This window comes from Dama dama, chromosome 5 (assembly GCF_033118175.1).
Source record: "Dama dama isolate Ldn47 chromosome 5, ASM3311817v1, whole genome shotgun sequence".
NCBI classification, from domain to species: Eukaryota; Metazoa; Chordata; class Mammalia; order Artiodactyla; family Cervidae; genus Dama; species Dama dama.
The window spans coordinates 115,600,526-115,617,551 of NC_083685.1; the positions used below are offsets into that span (position 1 = coordinate 115,600,526).

The 17,026-nt window shown below is 37.5% G+C and overlaps 1 protein-coding gene and 1 non-coding gene across 6 annotated transcripts in view; one reads left to right on the forward strand and one right to left on the reverse strand.

Annotated features, from left to right (window-relative positions):
- Nucleotides 1-17,026, reverse strand: part of KANSL1 (KAT8 regulatory NSL complex subunit 1) — a 172,291-nt gene that overhangs the window by 100,574 nt on the left and 54,691 nt on the right. The gene's annotated exons all lie outside the window — the stretch shown is intronic.
- On the forward strand, nucleotides 6,827-6,933 carry LOC133058044 (U6 spliceosomal RNA). Its single transcript, XR_009693169.1, has one exon. It is a non-coding gene; the product is annotated as a U6 spliceosomal RNA (small nuclear RNA).

A 17,026-nucleotide genomic window follows, 5' to 3' on the forward strand; every position in this document is an offset into this window, starting at 1 on the left:
CTAAAAATATGGGACCTTCAGATGAAATGGGAGGGAAAAGGAAAAAGTAGGGTGAGAATACTCATTTAATAGCCAAATACCATTATTATGCGCTCACACATTAAAATTCTCACAGCAATTCTGTAAGGTTATTGTCTTCCCAGAAGAAACGTGCATACTTTAAGGTCCACAGTGGTTGAATGTTCTGCTCAGCACCACAGAGGTAGTAAAATCATTGAGTTGAAACTTGAAGTCTATCTGATTCCAAATCACATGCGCTCTACACTACCCCGATGAAGGCAGTATTTCTACAGGGACATCACAACGGACCAAAACCTAGTTTTGTAAACACTTCTGTTTTACATATCTGTGATTTTTTTGCTTTTTTATAAAGAATTTTTATTACTTTGTCACGGGAGGTAACGTTAAAATTACAGAACTATCATTTTGAAGAAAAAGTTTACTTTCCAAGTCCTTTCAAAATCCCTTTTAGTCACCATAGCAGGTGTAGATTGTACAATTCTAGATTTTCCATGGTGTGCCAAAACTCTAGGGACAATCAAGAAATGTTTGTTGAATGAATAAATGGGCAAACACCAATCTAGAACAGAACAAGAAATTCCAGATTTCCACCTCAGCATGAGGTCTACAACAAACTTCTGAAATACCAGAAAACTACTAATTACATATTCAAATGTAAATCAAAGACAAGTTGAACCAACTCTGACAATTTCTATGGCTATCTAAATGAACTCAATACAAAAATACATACTCAGACTCAGCATTCTATTTATGAATGAAAATAAGAAGCACATACAGACAAGTTTTGGTGAACCTTTATAAACAACCATGATTACAGGTATAGGTTGTCAAGTAAATAACCCATATAGGACAATTTGTTTATTAGGAACACCATCTAGAAAGAGCTCTCTTAAAATATGGCCAGGGGAGTACTACACAGCAAAAAATTCCAACAAAGAAATTAAGACCCTTTAAGTGCATCTAACTTTCTATGTGAAAAGAGAATATCAAGCCCCCTAAGCCAAATTTATTACTGATTTGTCTTTTCCTACACAAGATGAATAGTACTTCTTCTAACTCCCTCGATTATTGAAAATTATTTGGATGGAACATAGTAAATGATGTATCAAGATAATTACTTATTTGTTTTAAAGTTCAACAGAAGCTGCATACAATTGGGTTTCCAATTCTAAGGTCAAATTCTATTCAGTGGTAAAAAGTATTTGGCTAAAAATAGATCTTTTAGGACATCATCTCATCCAATGACCTGCTTCTCAAAGTCTGCTTTAAACCCACTCTATACAAAGAGAAGGCCCAAGCAGCGATTCTGCATGAAAATAAAGGTCTCTTGTAATATGACTTAAGAGCACTGGTGAACTCAAGAATCCACAATGACATAGCTGTTATGTTCCAACTCACCCTGTATGGGCCCATCTCATATTTCAAATACAGACACCACCTCCTGGCCTTTCCTATTTCGTAAGATTCTTAGGAAGAAAAATCTACTGACTTATGCAACACATCTTCTATTTCTACTTAACCATTTGATAATGTAATATCTGGATATAGTTCTAAATTCCCCAAACCTCTGTCATCAGGAATTTAAAAAATATTGTAGCTACCCAGGAGAGTTATCTTTATGACGAACACAACTGTGCTATGCTGAAACTCAGCCTTAGTTCTCAGGGAGAAGCAACTATTTAGGTCTGAATTTCCATGCAATAAATAGCTACACAAGATTTTTTTTTTTTAAACCAAAGAGCACAAATTGTCAGGTTAGTACAGCTTAAAAAACCCTTTCAGATATGAGCTACAAAATCAAACTACAAAACTTACCTAAAATTGTCTAAAATAACATAATAAGCTCTAAGTGAAATGATGAGCATGGAGGTGCTCTGTCCTTATTATCTTCTCAAAGCTTTTTGTTCTTCATTCTAACCAGCTAAAAGCATCTCCTAAAGAGAGAATCAGTGTTCCTCCACAGAACCCCTCAGTAAGCACTCGCTGTTACAAGACTAAGTTGTGAACAGCGCTAAAATAAATGCTTCATTCATCCACAAGCTTCTGAAAATACCACTACCTCATATTTGATTGGGCTTCCCTGGTGGCTGCTCAGAGGTTAAAGCACCTGCCTGCAATGCGGGAGACCTGGGTTCGATCCCTGGGTCAGAGAGATCCCCTGGAGAAGGAAATGGCAACCCACTCCACTCTCCTTGCCTGGAGAATCCCATGGAGGGAGGAACCTGGTGAGCTACAGTCCATGGGGTGGGAAAGAGTCGGACACAACTGAGTGACTTCACTTTTCTTTTCAGTTTTCACAGGAACTTGCACATACTCTTTTGATCCAAACAACAGAAAACAAGGCATGCCATCAATCTACGTATGGTCTCTACTGTACAGATAGGGGAACTGATTAAGGAAGGTTATATGGCATAACCAAGGTCAAATAACTGGTCAAGTTGTACAGTCTTGACAATATAGCACTCTTTCCTCTTGAATCTGAAGTGCAAAGTTGAAAAATATCACGGAAATTTGACAGGTCTAAGATTTCTACATCTAGATAATGTTTCTTCTTTTAAAAAGATGAAAGATCCAATCAACTATGTATTGCTTCAAATTAGGATGACCTGGAAAAGCCACAATATTTGGATGCAAAAACATGATCCAACTGAAAATTAAATATGCTTAAAATGCAACAGAGAAGAAAACAATAAATTTTGTACATATTTTAAAATTCTAAATTTGTTTTAAAGAGAGGAAGGTGAAAATCATCAGCTGGTAAGATACTACATAATCACATTATCTCCTGCTTGACTAAATTAACAAATATTTCAAAATGTTTACAAAAAGCAAAATCCTGAGTCTGTATGGGAACAGGGGTAAAAGTAGTTGTTTCCCACATGAAGCAATATCCGGTAACAGAAGTCTGTACATATGGCAGTGTTTTCTCCAAGTCTGATGCAAGGATCACAAATGCTAGAATTACCTATGAGGCAAATCCCGGACAGAGAGGCCCAGGAACACGTTCTTTTTTGTTGTTGTTGTTTGAAGTGCTGGAGTGACTCTAATGGACATAAAATTTAACAACTACCAGAGTACAAGCTGAGGGCAAGTTTGGGGTAACAATAACCTCGGCCTTGGTAGGTGTGTAACTTAATTATCTTCCTGGAGCCTGGTTTTCTCACTGCTACAATAGGAATGGTAGGGACACATCATCCCACCTCAGAAGAAAGTTCTAAAGCATTAAAGCTGGTTTATAGAAAGTACTTAGTGCATGGTTTTTATACACAGCAAGTGATAAATAGCAGTAACTGGTAAAAAAACTTCATGTATTTATAAATATTTAACACTTTTGACATTAGCAAATAGTGTAACAAGTTTTATACATGGCTATGTCATTACACTCCTTTCCTTACAACTCCCAAAAGAAAGCAGCATTCAAAAATGAGAGGCACTCACTTGATCTCCAGACAATTGGGGGGAGAGGGGAGCATGGTAAACAAACATCCTTTCCCCTGAACTTTTAAAGACAGTGGGAGAGTTTTGTCACATTTTAAGGATTAGAATTTAAACGTTAGACACAATTTGTTTTATGGTCACAAGTATGACTACCACCTTGTTAGACCTTGAGAAAAACCCACTCCTAATCATAAAACAAGGAGGAAATATTTACCACAAGCAGGAAAAATTCATACTTCCCAAGATTACAGCTCTAAAGCATATTAACATAAGGTCTTTTTTAAAGAATGAAACATAACTTACAAATTATTCTCTCTCCTTCACTCTCTCCTTTTTCTACTAGGTCTGCTGCAATCTGGCCTTCATTTCATTTGTCATAAAGGCACAGAATTAGACCTTAGCCATAACGACAATGCTGAATAGGATTTCTGCCTCCATCTCTATAATCCAGGAGTTGGCAGACTCCTGTATAGGGCCAGATAGTAAAAATGTCAGACTTTGCAGAATATTAAGTCTCTGTTTCAATTACTCAGTTCTGGCACTTGTGTAACCAAAGCATCCATAGATGGTATACAAATGAATGAGCATGACTGTGTTCCAATAAAACTTTATTTATAAAAAACTAACCTCAAGCCACTACAAGCCAATTTGCTGACCCACATTAATCCAACCAACTAACATCAACTTCCACCACAGACCGTGTGATTGATCAAGATGTCCCTTTTCTCACAAATACTCCTTGGCCTGATACACAAATGCTTCTGAATAGGTGTAATCTTCATTACCTATAGTGGTATTTCCTTTCCCCCACCCTGTACTACAAACAAATTGATTTCCACCTTCCCTGATGTGGCTCCTTACACACCCCCCAATTCCAAGCTTTTGCTAATCGTGTATGCAGAATAATCGTCCTTTTGCTGTCTCTCTCTAGAACCCCTAACACCCCTCTTTGTTCTCCCCATCCCAAATCTAAATCCTATCTATCCTCCCAAATGTCCTCTTCCATGTACCAAGAAACTCTTCCTCAGCAGAACTTACATGGCACTTTATATCTGTTCTGACAATGACTGCTTTGTGTCTTATACAACATGATTTATGTAATACCTTAGCTCTGCTAAGCCTGTGGATCTATTTATGACTCATGTCTGCACCTCCCATAGTACTGAATACTTTACACTCAACAAGTATTTAAGATTAAGAAATTATTACTATTTCAAGAAAATATCCCTATAATTAAAATCTTTCACATAACACAGTATTCTTAAGGTAATACACCTAAGGCCCTCTTGTTCTCTATTAATAAAGAAAAATTCACGACACTGGCTCAACAGATCATGCCTTCAAAAATGACCCTCAATCTCATTACTCAGAAGGCAGCATGATAAAGCGCAAAGAGTCAAAAAGGCCTGGATTCAAATCCTGGTTCTGCCACTGTCATGGAGTCTGTTTCTTCCTTTGTAACACACAGGCATACCTCATTTAACTGACTTTCACAGATTTTATGTTTTTACAAACTGAAAGTCCTGTGGCAACCCTGAGCTGACATTTTACCAGTTCATTTATCCACTTGTGTTTCTGAATCACATTTTGCTAATTCCCACAATCCTTCAAACTTTTCATTACTTATGTATTTTTAATGGTGATCTATAATCAGTGATCTTTGATGCTACTATTGCAAAAAAGATTACAATTCCCTAAAGGCTTAGATTATGGTTAACATTTTTTAACAATAAAGTATTTTTCAATTAAAGTATGTACATTTTTAGGCATAATGCTATTGCACATCTAATAGACTACAATAGCATACACTTTTATGTGCAACAGGAAAACAAAAAATTCATGTGGCTCACTTTATTGTGATATTCACTCTATTGCAGTGGTCTGGAGCCAAACCTGAAATATCTCAGAGGGATTCGGTACCTACCTAAGGGACTGGGAACGACCATGAGCACATAGCAGGCACCCAGTAAATGAATATGCGTTAGAACTTTCATGCAAATTTACGAACACTTGTCTAAGTTGACTGCAAGGTCCCTTGTAGTCAGTCAGCAAAAACTGTTTATCATCATCTGTGCTGAGCAATATGAATATAAAGAAGACATGGATGGTCCCTTATCAAAAAAATTCAGCCTGACTGAGATTCTTTTCCAGAAAAGTAGCACAACGCATTGAGTGCTAACCTTCCACTGAATTCAAAATAACTGAAAGCTGAAGATTATTTTGAAATTATTTTAGGCATGAAGTTGAACGTTAACAATAGTGTTATAATCAGGTTAAGTTCCCGTCAAATTGAGATTACAATGTCAAGCTTCTTACAAGGGCCTACAAGGGTTTCTGATTTCATCTCCTGACACTTATTCTACACCTGGACGACCATATGCGCTCCTGCCACCTGGCTTTCCTACTTAAAATTCAACAAGCCTAGCTCAGTCCCACCTTGGGGGCCTTTGTACTTGTTCTTCTCTGGGAATGCTATTCTTCAAGATCTTCACAGGACTTCCTCTCTCACTTCATTTAGATCTCAGAGATGCCTTCCCCACCACTCTATTTAAAATAACCACCTCCCTCAGCCAACTATCACTTTCAATCTCCCTATGCTGCTGTATTTCTCACTTTAGCAACAGTTAAGTGACCTTGGATCATTTACTCATCATCTTCCTCCCACATTAGGATAAAATCTCATGGAAACAGCAATTTTATATTGGCAGCTGTATCCTGAGCAACTACAAGAGAGCCTGGAAAATCCTGAGTACATTTGTTATTTGTTAAATGAATGACATGTTTACGAGTGATGAAGAATATTCCGTCATCATTACAAATTACCTAACTTCTTACATTCAACTGGTTCCAATTAAATCTAGCAAGTAAAGGCTACTTCTAGGTCAGGGGTTCTTAATTTGAGGCTTCCAGAAGTCATTATACCCATTTTTCTGGAAATAACGTCTATAGTTGTTGTTTTTTTTTTTTTTTAAGGTTCCCTAAATCACAAAAACATCCTAGAAGCAGAGACTCACAACTTTGGTTACTCCATGTAATCTCCTGGAGAATTCTGAAAATACAGATGCCTAGATTTCATCCTAGAGATTGTTTTACTTGGTCTGGAATACAATCTTAGCATCAGGATTTTTTTTTGTTTTCGTTACCCAGATGATTATAGTATATAGCTAAAGTTGAGAATCATACCCACCTTGGAAGGAAAAGATGTTAAATGGATTGGATTTCTTAAAAATCACTTATACATGGAAGGAAATAAAATTTAAAAGCCAAGAATTCTGAAAGAATTAGCACTTTTTGGCAAATAGACCAATATACAAGTGCCTAAGTAATCCTATAGACAAACATTTTAAAGATTACATGCCTACCTCTAGTGCTCGCTTCAGCAGCACATATACTAAAATTGGAATGATACAGAGAAGATTAGCAAGGCCCCTGCGCAAGGATGACACGCAAATTCGTGAAGCGTTCCGTATTTTTTTAGAAAGATGGTAACGATAACCCTATATGCAAGACAGAAAAAGAGACACAGATGTATAGAACAGACTTTGGGACTCTATGGGAGAAGGTGAGGGTGGGATGATCTGACAGAAGAGCATCAAAACCTGTATATTATCAGTGTGAAACAGATCGCCAGTCCAGGTTGAATGCGTAAGACAAGTGCTCGGGGCTGGTGCACTGGGATGACCCAGAGGGATGGGATGGGGAGGGAGGTGAGAGGGGGCTTCAGGATGGGGAACACATGTAAATCCACAGCTGATTCATGTCAATGTATGGCAAAAACCACTACAGTATTGTAAAGTAATTAGCCTCCAACTAATAAAAATAATTGGGGGAAAAAAAAATAGTACTCACACTGCACCAATAAAAAATAAATAAATAAAGATTATATGTCTACCTCTACTTAAATACTCATCTGATACTGGTATTTTAGAACTTACTCCCAGATCATGATCATTTTTCATTTAAAACACTCCCATTTCATACAAAAGTTCACTTGTTAATAATTTACTAGATTACAAAATCTAAACACATCAAGAGAACAAAATACTCTTCAAAGACCAATCAAGGACTACATCACAACTATGAAGTCTTTTGTAGTTCTATTGCTAAAAACTTCCTAGAAGCAATGTATGTCACCAATTAAAATCCTCAGCCTCAACTATTATACAGGATGACAGAGGGTTTAAGTGAAACTAATACTGACAACACACACAAAAGGAGAAAGAGAGAGGGGGGATTTCAGAAATTTATTTAGATCATGCCAAAAAGGATTTGAAAAGAGCAGGTGTCAGTGACACAGGTGGTAGGTCTTTTTTTTTTTTTAAAGTCCAGCAAGCAAACATCATGTAATGAGCCAATTCATGTTACCAAACTAGAGTATCATCAGTTATTGGTTTTTACATCCTCACCCAAGTAGCCCCCTTTCAAAAAGTGATTGGCAGGGTAAGAGACCAAAGCAGCAAAATGCTAAATATTTGTTTAAAAACAAAAACAAACTAAATCCAGAGACACTAAAGTCCCCTGTGATAAATCACTTTTAAACGTTAGGATACTCAGAACCTCTAAGGAACTCATTCCACCCACCCATCTGTCTGGACTCTGGACTGTGGGGAGACATCTGCTGACACCGGAGAACAGGCCATCAGCCCGCCTGACACAGAACAGCAGGAACTTCAAGCAAGTTTTTAAAACCACGGGAGCTTTGGGAAAGAAAGTTGGACTTTCTTTGTGAAGTCTTCCTGGCTTACTTCTTGGTCATACTGCAATTTTATCCTAAGCATTACTCACCTTCCTTGTCAAGTAAGTGAAGTAAATTTAATGAGAAAGTTCAAACAAAGAGACACATGCAGGCACACAACTCGCCAACCCATTTTAGTCGAGACTGGAGAGAGATGGAGCTTGAAATGCATAAGAAACATGAATAAATGTAAAGCTATCAGACATGGAAAGTTCCTCTTTAAATTTCTTTTCTACAAAGACAGGCACAGGGACAGCTTTAGTTTGCAATGTCATTTTACCCTACGTAAAATAGTGTTCTCTTATTAACTTTCTCTTTTATCATGAGCCTATGCAAATAAATGTTCTGGGATTAACAAGCAAATAGATAAATGAAGCCACAGAAACACATTCCCAAAATTTGGGCTGGAAATGAAACAATGCAGCACAGTATATGAACTGAACTCCACTGGCTGTTTACAAAAAGTTTTCATGTACACTAGTCTCACTTGACAGGGAAAGAACACCAGTAATAGAGGACAAGACTACATGAAAAGGCTATCTGGAAACACAGGAGTTGAAGAACTCATGAAACATCAAGAGACCAGGTTGTTTATTCAGTAGTAGGTTAGCAACCCAGAAAGCTTGCAATCCACTCACTCCTCTTAATACTAATACAAGAATAAAGAAAAAAGAAAATTATCAGTACTAAGGGGAGAGAGAAGCTAAGAAAATTGGATCCAAAAGGAGCTGTAAGGCGGGGAGAAACCCAGCCCCAGGAGTTATTTGCCCAAGTCAGCAAAGGTCAGAGGACAAAAAAGGCTGACCAGTAAAACAGAATATTTCATGAACTTCAACAGCAGATACCTCAACAGGCAAAGGTTTTAAAGAAAGAACTCTCCTCTTCAGCAACTGCTTCAAGTGCCATGTTTATCTTACAGCCAGATATTACTGCATCATCTGTGTCCCCTCTAAATCAGATGCAGCATTTTGAAATCAGCCCCCAAACCCTTAACTCAACTCTGAAGTAGAGGGGAATGAGCCTAACTGGACAAAAGGATATCCTGTTGTTGTTGTTGTTTTTTTTGAGGGGGGAGGAAGATATAAAATAGTGAAGAGGAAGAGAAAAGTAGGAAATAAACAGGGGTGGGGGGGACTGAAAGAACAAAGTGATGGTTCACAATCTACCTCAACCTAACTGAGAAAGTCTGACTGGCATAATAATATCCATGTTTGAATCAAAGGCAACTGGAAATGGGGGAGGGGAGCTAACTGATTTTGATTCTGATTCTTAGGTACACATTCCTCCTGACCTTAGAGAATTTCTCCTTTAAAGGTACAGTCTGACTCATCAATGTCCATCTTCATTGCAAAACCTTAAACACTACCCAAATACAGATAAAGTATATTCTTTTCTTAGGGCTGGTGACAAAGAAATATGAGGGTGGGATGAGGGAAAGGAATAAATGGTAAGGGAAGGAATCAGTAGAACTTAAATATTATATGGTTTATAAGATGCCTTCTCAAGATTTAATCTCAATTTTAGTTTTTTCACTGGTAAGCAGACACAACTGGAGAGCATTACACAAAGTGAAACAAAGGGCGTTCTTCACACTCAGGAAGGACATTAAAGCCCTTTCCTCTCCAAAGAAACATAGGAAGACTAACCCAGAGGCTCTCCGCCAAGGGTGATTCTGCACCCCCGGGACACCTGCGGCAATGTCTGGAGACATATTTGGTCGTCACAGCTGGTGGGGAGAGCGCTATTGGCTTTTGGTAGGTAGAGACCAGAGATGCTGTTAAACATCCTAAAATGGACAGGGCGGCCCCTCACAACAAAGCAATAGGGCGAATGATGGAAACACCTAAACATTCATTTCTGGAAAAACCACACAAACAGGAGGGAAAGAGAGTCTGTAGTTCCTACAGTCTGTAAAAAGCCTATTTAGAAGGCAGTTTAAAAACAATCCTATCTTATGCCAGCTATTACTCAAATCACAAATGTCAGGGGAAAGAAAAAACACATAAATGCCAGAAAAATCTTGTGTCTTCTCAAGTATTTAAAAATATAGGTAAAGTATCATTGAGAAGCTATTATATTCATTTTTCTAAATAACAATAGTAACAGCCAAGCTTGATGTTAAACTGGAACACTCATTTATATCAATGAGAGCAGACTAAAGAGACACAACTCTTTTAGAAAGTGAGGGGGGTGTGGGCAGGGGACTATCCATCTAAATGATATCCTTTGATCCCAGAACCCAATTTAAAAGAAAGAACACAATGTACAAAAGGACTCGCTACACAGAAAAACCCACAACAGGGTTCGACAATGGATACACACTCAAAACCTAAAATCAGTACTGCTATTTATGTGCCAGGCACTGAAATAGGACATAAGATAGAGGAAATAATGTATGTAAAAAGCCCAAGAAAAACCCCATTAGCTAAGTGTTATTTTAATAAGTTTTACGATACAGAAGAAACTAAGGTGCAACAATCACAGGGCTAGCAGTCAAAAACACTAAAGCTCTCTAAAGCTTCCTTCACCCACAGCGCAACGCTGAATGCAACGAGTAACCGAGGTAAATAAAGCTTTGATGGAGAGGTATGGATCCAGTGAAAATAATCATGACTGCTTATTTATTTCCAGAAGTTTATATTAAACTCAAACTAACATATACTTTTCAAATACCCATAAAAGGATTAACGGCGGACCCTGTAATGGGTCTCAAATTCAAAAATCAGAAAGCACATAGGCCACATCCTGTAACACAATGCAACAAAACTAGAAATAAAAAAAAAATTTTAAGGGCTGCGTTAAAAAAAAAAGACTGGAAAATTAAACACATCTTTCTAAATAATTACACTGAAGAGAAACTAAAATTGCTCTATTTTACAAAATAATAATAAAGCTGTGACAAACCAAACTCTTAGAATTTAGCCAAAGAACTCAGAGAAAATGTTAGAGACGTAAATGCTAATTTAAGAAAATAAGGCAGAATGAAAATAAATGACCTAAAACTTGAACTTTTTTTAGAATCCAAAGAAGTGAATATAAAAACAGAAGTAAGGAAATAGAAGAGCTTACTGATAAACCAGAAAAGTGGAGGCAAAAAGAAGAAAAAAAAATAGATTCGAGTTAAAGCAATACAAACAATAATCTATGGGAAGATTTTAAGACATTACTAGGCAGAATTTCATACCAACAAATTTGAAATTTAGGCAAAATGAGTGATTTTCAGGGAAAATGTACAGCTAAAATTTGGTCTTGAAACAGATTAAAAACTTTAAACGAACAACCACAGAAGAAATTTAAAATATAAGCAAAGACCTATCCATAAGTATAACAACTACTAATTCAAGATATTGAACAGTCAAGTTCTATCAAAAAACATCAGTGAGTGAACAGATCATCCTCGTCAAAGGATTTGACAGCATCAAAAAGTAAACTATAGGTCATTCCAAGTCAAAAACGTGAAGAGAAAGCAAGTCCCCTCTGCGTGCAAACAAACGAACCATAATACTTAATGAATCCCATTTGACATATGCTAAAATAATAATCCAAGTCATCCAGACAGTCAATAACTGATAATATTTGGCCTCAGAACATTCCCCACTGGAATATATACTCAAGAGACAACATAGATTTTTGTCTTTTTTGCTCAATGCTCTATCTCAGGGCTTTGAAGAGCCCCTAGCAAATACTAGGCACACAATAAAAATTTGCTAAATGAATTCAGGGGTCATTCAACATCAGGAAATCATTTAAAAGCTCTAAAAAAAAAAAAAATATATATATATATATAAAACTACCGCCACAGATACTAAAGAGGCATTGGTAGTATTTAATAGTTCTAACAAAAATTCTTATTGCATTAGAAATGAAAAGAACTAACCTAACAAAAAAGAATTATCACAAACCCACAGCACAAATCACAGACACTCAATGACAAAACATAACTTCTCTAATAATAAAGTTGGGACCCAGACAAAAAAGTCCCCATACCTCCGGTACTATCCAACCATGTACTGGAGGGGTCTAGTTTATGCAACTGGACAAGAAAAAGAAACACAAAACAATTGAGAAAGAGAAAACAAAAACGTCATCATCAAGCTTCTAAGTGACTACCCACCTAGTAAAATCAAATGGAAAGAATTGAAAGAATTGCTAAAAGGAGTAATTCTGTAGGGTAACCAAACAAACAAGATCAACATATATAAAGAGTGTGCCCACCTAACCCACAAGAAATAAGCTCACGCTTAATAGCGTTAAAGTCTGTAAAATACATAGAAATAAACACAACTGAAAATATGCAAGGCCTATAGAAAGCAAAGTACAAATTTTACTCTAGACATAAAGTACTTCACAGAGAAAAATACCACAACTTTAGGAGACTTAATGTTGCCAAGATGTCATATCTCCAAATTAATATACAGTCACAATCCACCTGGCAACATGATTTAAAGGAAGTTGATAAGCTGATATAAAATCCATATGGAAGAAGATAATAAACATGGATAGTGCCCTCACAAATACATGTATATAATTTGTGTGGTTATTCCATCATATACCTAAACCTATGGGAAATAATGTGTATCACAGACAGTACGCAGAGTAACACTGCTTCATGTAAACCTTTGGTAGTTCAGTGCGACACTAATGCAGGCACTGACACCGCAGACGAAACAGAAGACAACACGCTGACAGACGTCCCTGTGAACTCAGCTGACAATCACAGCAGAGTTCCTAAAAAATGGTTCACCCAATACACTGGTTAGGGACAAGTGGTTATGCATGGTGGGGCTGGGAGTGGTGGCGGTAAAGGGTTCAAGTCTTACTTCAAACCACACGCAGAAGAGAGCTGCAGAGACAACAGACTGGTGGCCGCCAGAGGCAGGTGTGGGGTTTAAGTCAACTGGACAAAGGGAACCAAAAGGTACAAGTTTCTAGTTATAAAATAAGTTATGGGGGTGTAATGTACAGCACTGGCAACTACAGTTATTAATCCTGTATTACACATTTGAAAATTGCTAAGATAGTAAATCTCAAAAGTTCTCATTACAAGGAAAGAAACTCTGTAACTATGGAGAGAGATGTTAACCAGACTTACTGTGGTGACCATTTCACAACACCTATAAATTGAATCATGTTCTACACCTGAAACTATATAATGTATATCAGTGCACGCATGGACTGTAGCCCAACAGGCTCCTCTGTCCATGGAATTTTCCAGGCAAGAATATCAGAGTGGGTTGCCCTTTCTTCCTCCAGGGGATCTTCCTGACCAGGGAGCAGAGCCGCGTTCCTGTGTCTCCTGCACTGGCAGGCATATTGTTTACCACTGCGCCACCTGCCTTGATTTTAAAATTTTTAATAAAAAAAACTTTAAGAGATAAACTTAAAAGGTAAACACAAACGCTCCTCTTAGGGAAACTCTTCTCCAACAAAAGACCTTTCACTCTGAATAATTTCATTTGATTTCTTTCCCTCCCGAAACACTGACACTCTCTTCTTGCCTCTGTGAGTTACATCAATATTCTGCCAATTTTCAAGGGTTAAAATCCAGTCACTTCATCAAGTTTCCTAAAGTGTTTAATCAGTGAAGTATGTTAGATTTGGAGTAAGAACTCTAGCAGAACCCTGACTCTTATCCTAATAATCTTTAGCAAAGCCACTTGATCTCTTTTTCCCTAGGTATCTTATTTGTAACTAACAAATCTGTGCTTCTCTCCAAAGTCTCTATTTCATTAATCTTGCATCTGGACCTTTCTTTTCATTCTATGTTCATAACCCTGGTTCAAAAGACTTACTTACAGCTAGGCTACTGGCTTTTAAGTCTTGCCCTATCCTACACCTCCAATCCACCCAGTCCACATCCACTCTCAAAGACACCTTTATGAGAGCATTTTAATCATGCCTTTCATTCTACACTAGTGATTCGCCACTGTTTTTAGGATAAAATCAAAATGTACTGGTTTGGTATTCAAAAGCAATGCGACCCCAACTGTCTCTTCCAACCTCATGTTCCGCTTCGAACCTTTTCTCTCTGGTAGACAGCGCTCCTCCTTGTTACCCAACACGACTTCCTCCATCTGAGGCTCCTCATCCTCGAACCCGAAACCTCCTATTTCCTCTTGGAAACCGAAGTGCCCATTCTTGATCCAAACTAAAATTTCATTTCTTCTCAGGTCTTCTGAGAAGACCTTACTTATTATAAGCCCAGAGTAATCTCCCCCCTTCCCCCTACCTTTTAGCATTCAGCGTCAGTTCCATGCATCTAGTCCTGAGCAAACACTGTGTGATTCTAACACTTCCTCTTCTACTTGAATATGGGAGGGTGGGGGCAGCCAGTCACATAAGTTATTTCTTGAAGACAGGAACCAAGTTCCCAATTCTACTTCAGTTCTTTCACCATTCCTTATTCTTCTATCAGAGAAGTATTTCCTTGCCCTTTGGGGGTAAGGTTTATCTTGATGATACACAATATTGAAAGGCTAGTCTCCAAATAACTAAAAGTTAACTTGAGATTTTTTTATATTTAATTATCCTTTGCTCAGAGAATTCTGGTTCTCCTTTTCTGGAACTGCCACAGGGACACTTAGGACACTTCTGTTGTTGAGATGACTGACATAACTTAGTTTCTACTCAGATGATCAACTCTGGTAACTCCTCTGATCACTACTGAAGGACTCTCTTAAAGGACTATAAACTATACAGCTCCTTGAAGGCTGGCCTACTATGAAACATCCAAGGGCAGTACTATTTTTTATCGTTCCATTAAGTTTGTCAGCCAATCTTACTGTTCATGGATGAAATTAAGGAAATTTATCTCATCTGGGAAGGTCATCACACTATTTAGGGAAAACCATGGAATTATAGACAATCTAACATTGCTGCAGACATTAATGCCTCCCACCCCTAATAAAATGTGAAACCAAGTAATTATATATCATGTCACCATCTTGAATGCACACGTCTCAACTCTTGGGTCTGAGACCTACTTATTATCAAGTTATCAGTAAGAGCAAATCAAGAGAATTTTCATTTGAGAGGACAATCAGCTCACCAAACTTTCTGCAAATACAAAGTTAGCCTTTCCACTTAAACTTCCAAGTCAAATTATTTCTGTGAATGCTTGAATGTATTTGCATAAAAGGTCAATTTCAAATAAAGCTGGGTAGAAGCAAATTGAGTCTGAAGCAAGCCTCATTCTGTTTTCATTTTTACAAAGAGAAGATTGGCCTGTCTTCAGCCTTGTGAATAAAGATCTTACAAAATTCACTAGACACAGGGTGTGCTCAAAGAATACTTGCTGGAAAAATATGCTGGGGAAGTGCCAATTTAAAAAGAAAAACATTTTCACCCAGTTGGAAATCTAGAGAAACGGGTTACAGCAACTCAGCTGAAAACTCTCAAGATCTGAAGAAAAATATTATTTACAAAAATCCAAGATCTTTTCATTCTAAGTAAAAGTCGATGAAAAGCAACTAATCAATGAAGGATTCAACTATTTTTAATTTTACGCATCTAAAGAACAGTAATTGAAATTCTGCCTGTGATATGTGGCCGTGTGAAAAGGCAACAAGTCTCCCATCTCTTCTATATAAACAAATTTTACAATCTGAAATAGTTTTTAAACAATTGTTTCTGAGAAAGAAACAGGGACAAGAGAACTTTTTATTGTTTTATATTAGGGGAAGAGAGATCGATGTTTTTCATTAGGCATATTTCTCTTCAAAGCGTACACTCCAAAAACAGCTTAAGTGAAAAGGACGCCCTCCTGGTAAAGGCCCTTTGTCTTCATTCTCACTGTACACCCCATCCTCAGGGTCTATACTTTGTACACTCACTTTCACATTTCTTCACTGCCACAAATGGAACACAGGCACAAACACAGTATGAAACAGCTACACACAGGTGCACACACTGGTGACAGGTTGCCTCATGACAGAAACAAGTGCGCAGACTATTGTAGCTCCACCATGGGCCCTCTGATGGGACCCAGTCTGAGGACTCCCTAAGGAAACGCAGGCTACACAGAGGGTTGCCTGGACGGTCAACATAACCTCAGAAAACAGGACGGTCCGGCTAACAGTGATAAAGGCCTTTCCCATCCCTGCCTGGGTCTCATTACAAAACAAAAAGGAACATTTTTCAAAAACGTATAATGGAGATTTTACATGTGAGGACCTTAAGCCAAGAAGATTAAAAGACAAAACTAAAACTAACAATTCTCATACTAGTCCAAAATTCTCTCTACTGTGTCATTCCCTCTTTAGTACTAACCCCACAAATGCTAATAAAAATACTGACTCCCAGTTTACCCTCCAGGTTGTCTGGTGATAATCAAATAAAAAATCAAATGTTAATGATAAACCTTATACTCAGACACGGAAATGACAAATTTTGTATAAGTGGGCTGAAAACCAATCAGGATATTCTTCAATTGCTACTTCATACCTTTTAAGTTCTTATAGTAGCCAAATTTACCAGAGACTTCTTGAGGAAAACACTTTCATAAACACTAGGTACATGCTTACAATTCAACTATCAGTTGTAAGCATAGAGAAGACTAAGGGAAAAAGAACATAAAATACCTTCATATCTTAAAAGATTTATTTTTCCAGCAACTGGGGAAAAATAAGAGGATTTTTCCACATTAGTGAAAACATAAATCATCCCTATAAAATAATCAAAAATGTTTACTTTACCCTTTGATGGGAAAAAGTTGTGAAACAGGCACTTCCCTAGGTTATTTATTATAGTAGAGGGAAACTATCTAACCTCCCCATCATCCCTAATGGGCAATGCCATGTCCATCAGTGTAATATGCTGTCAGAGAGGCTTCTG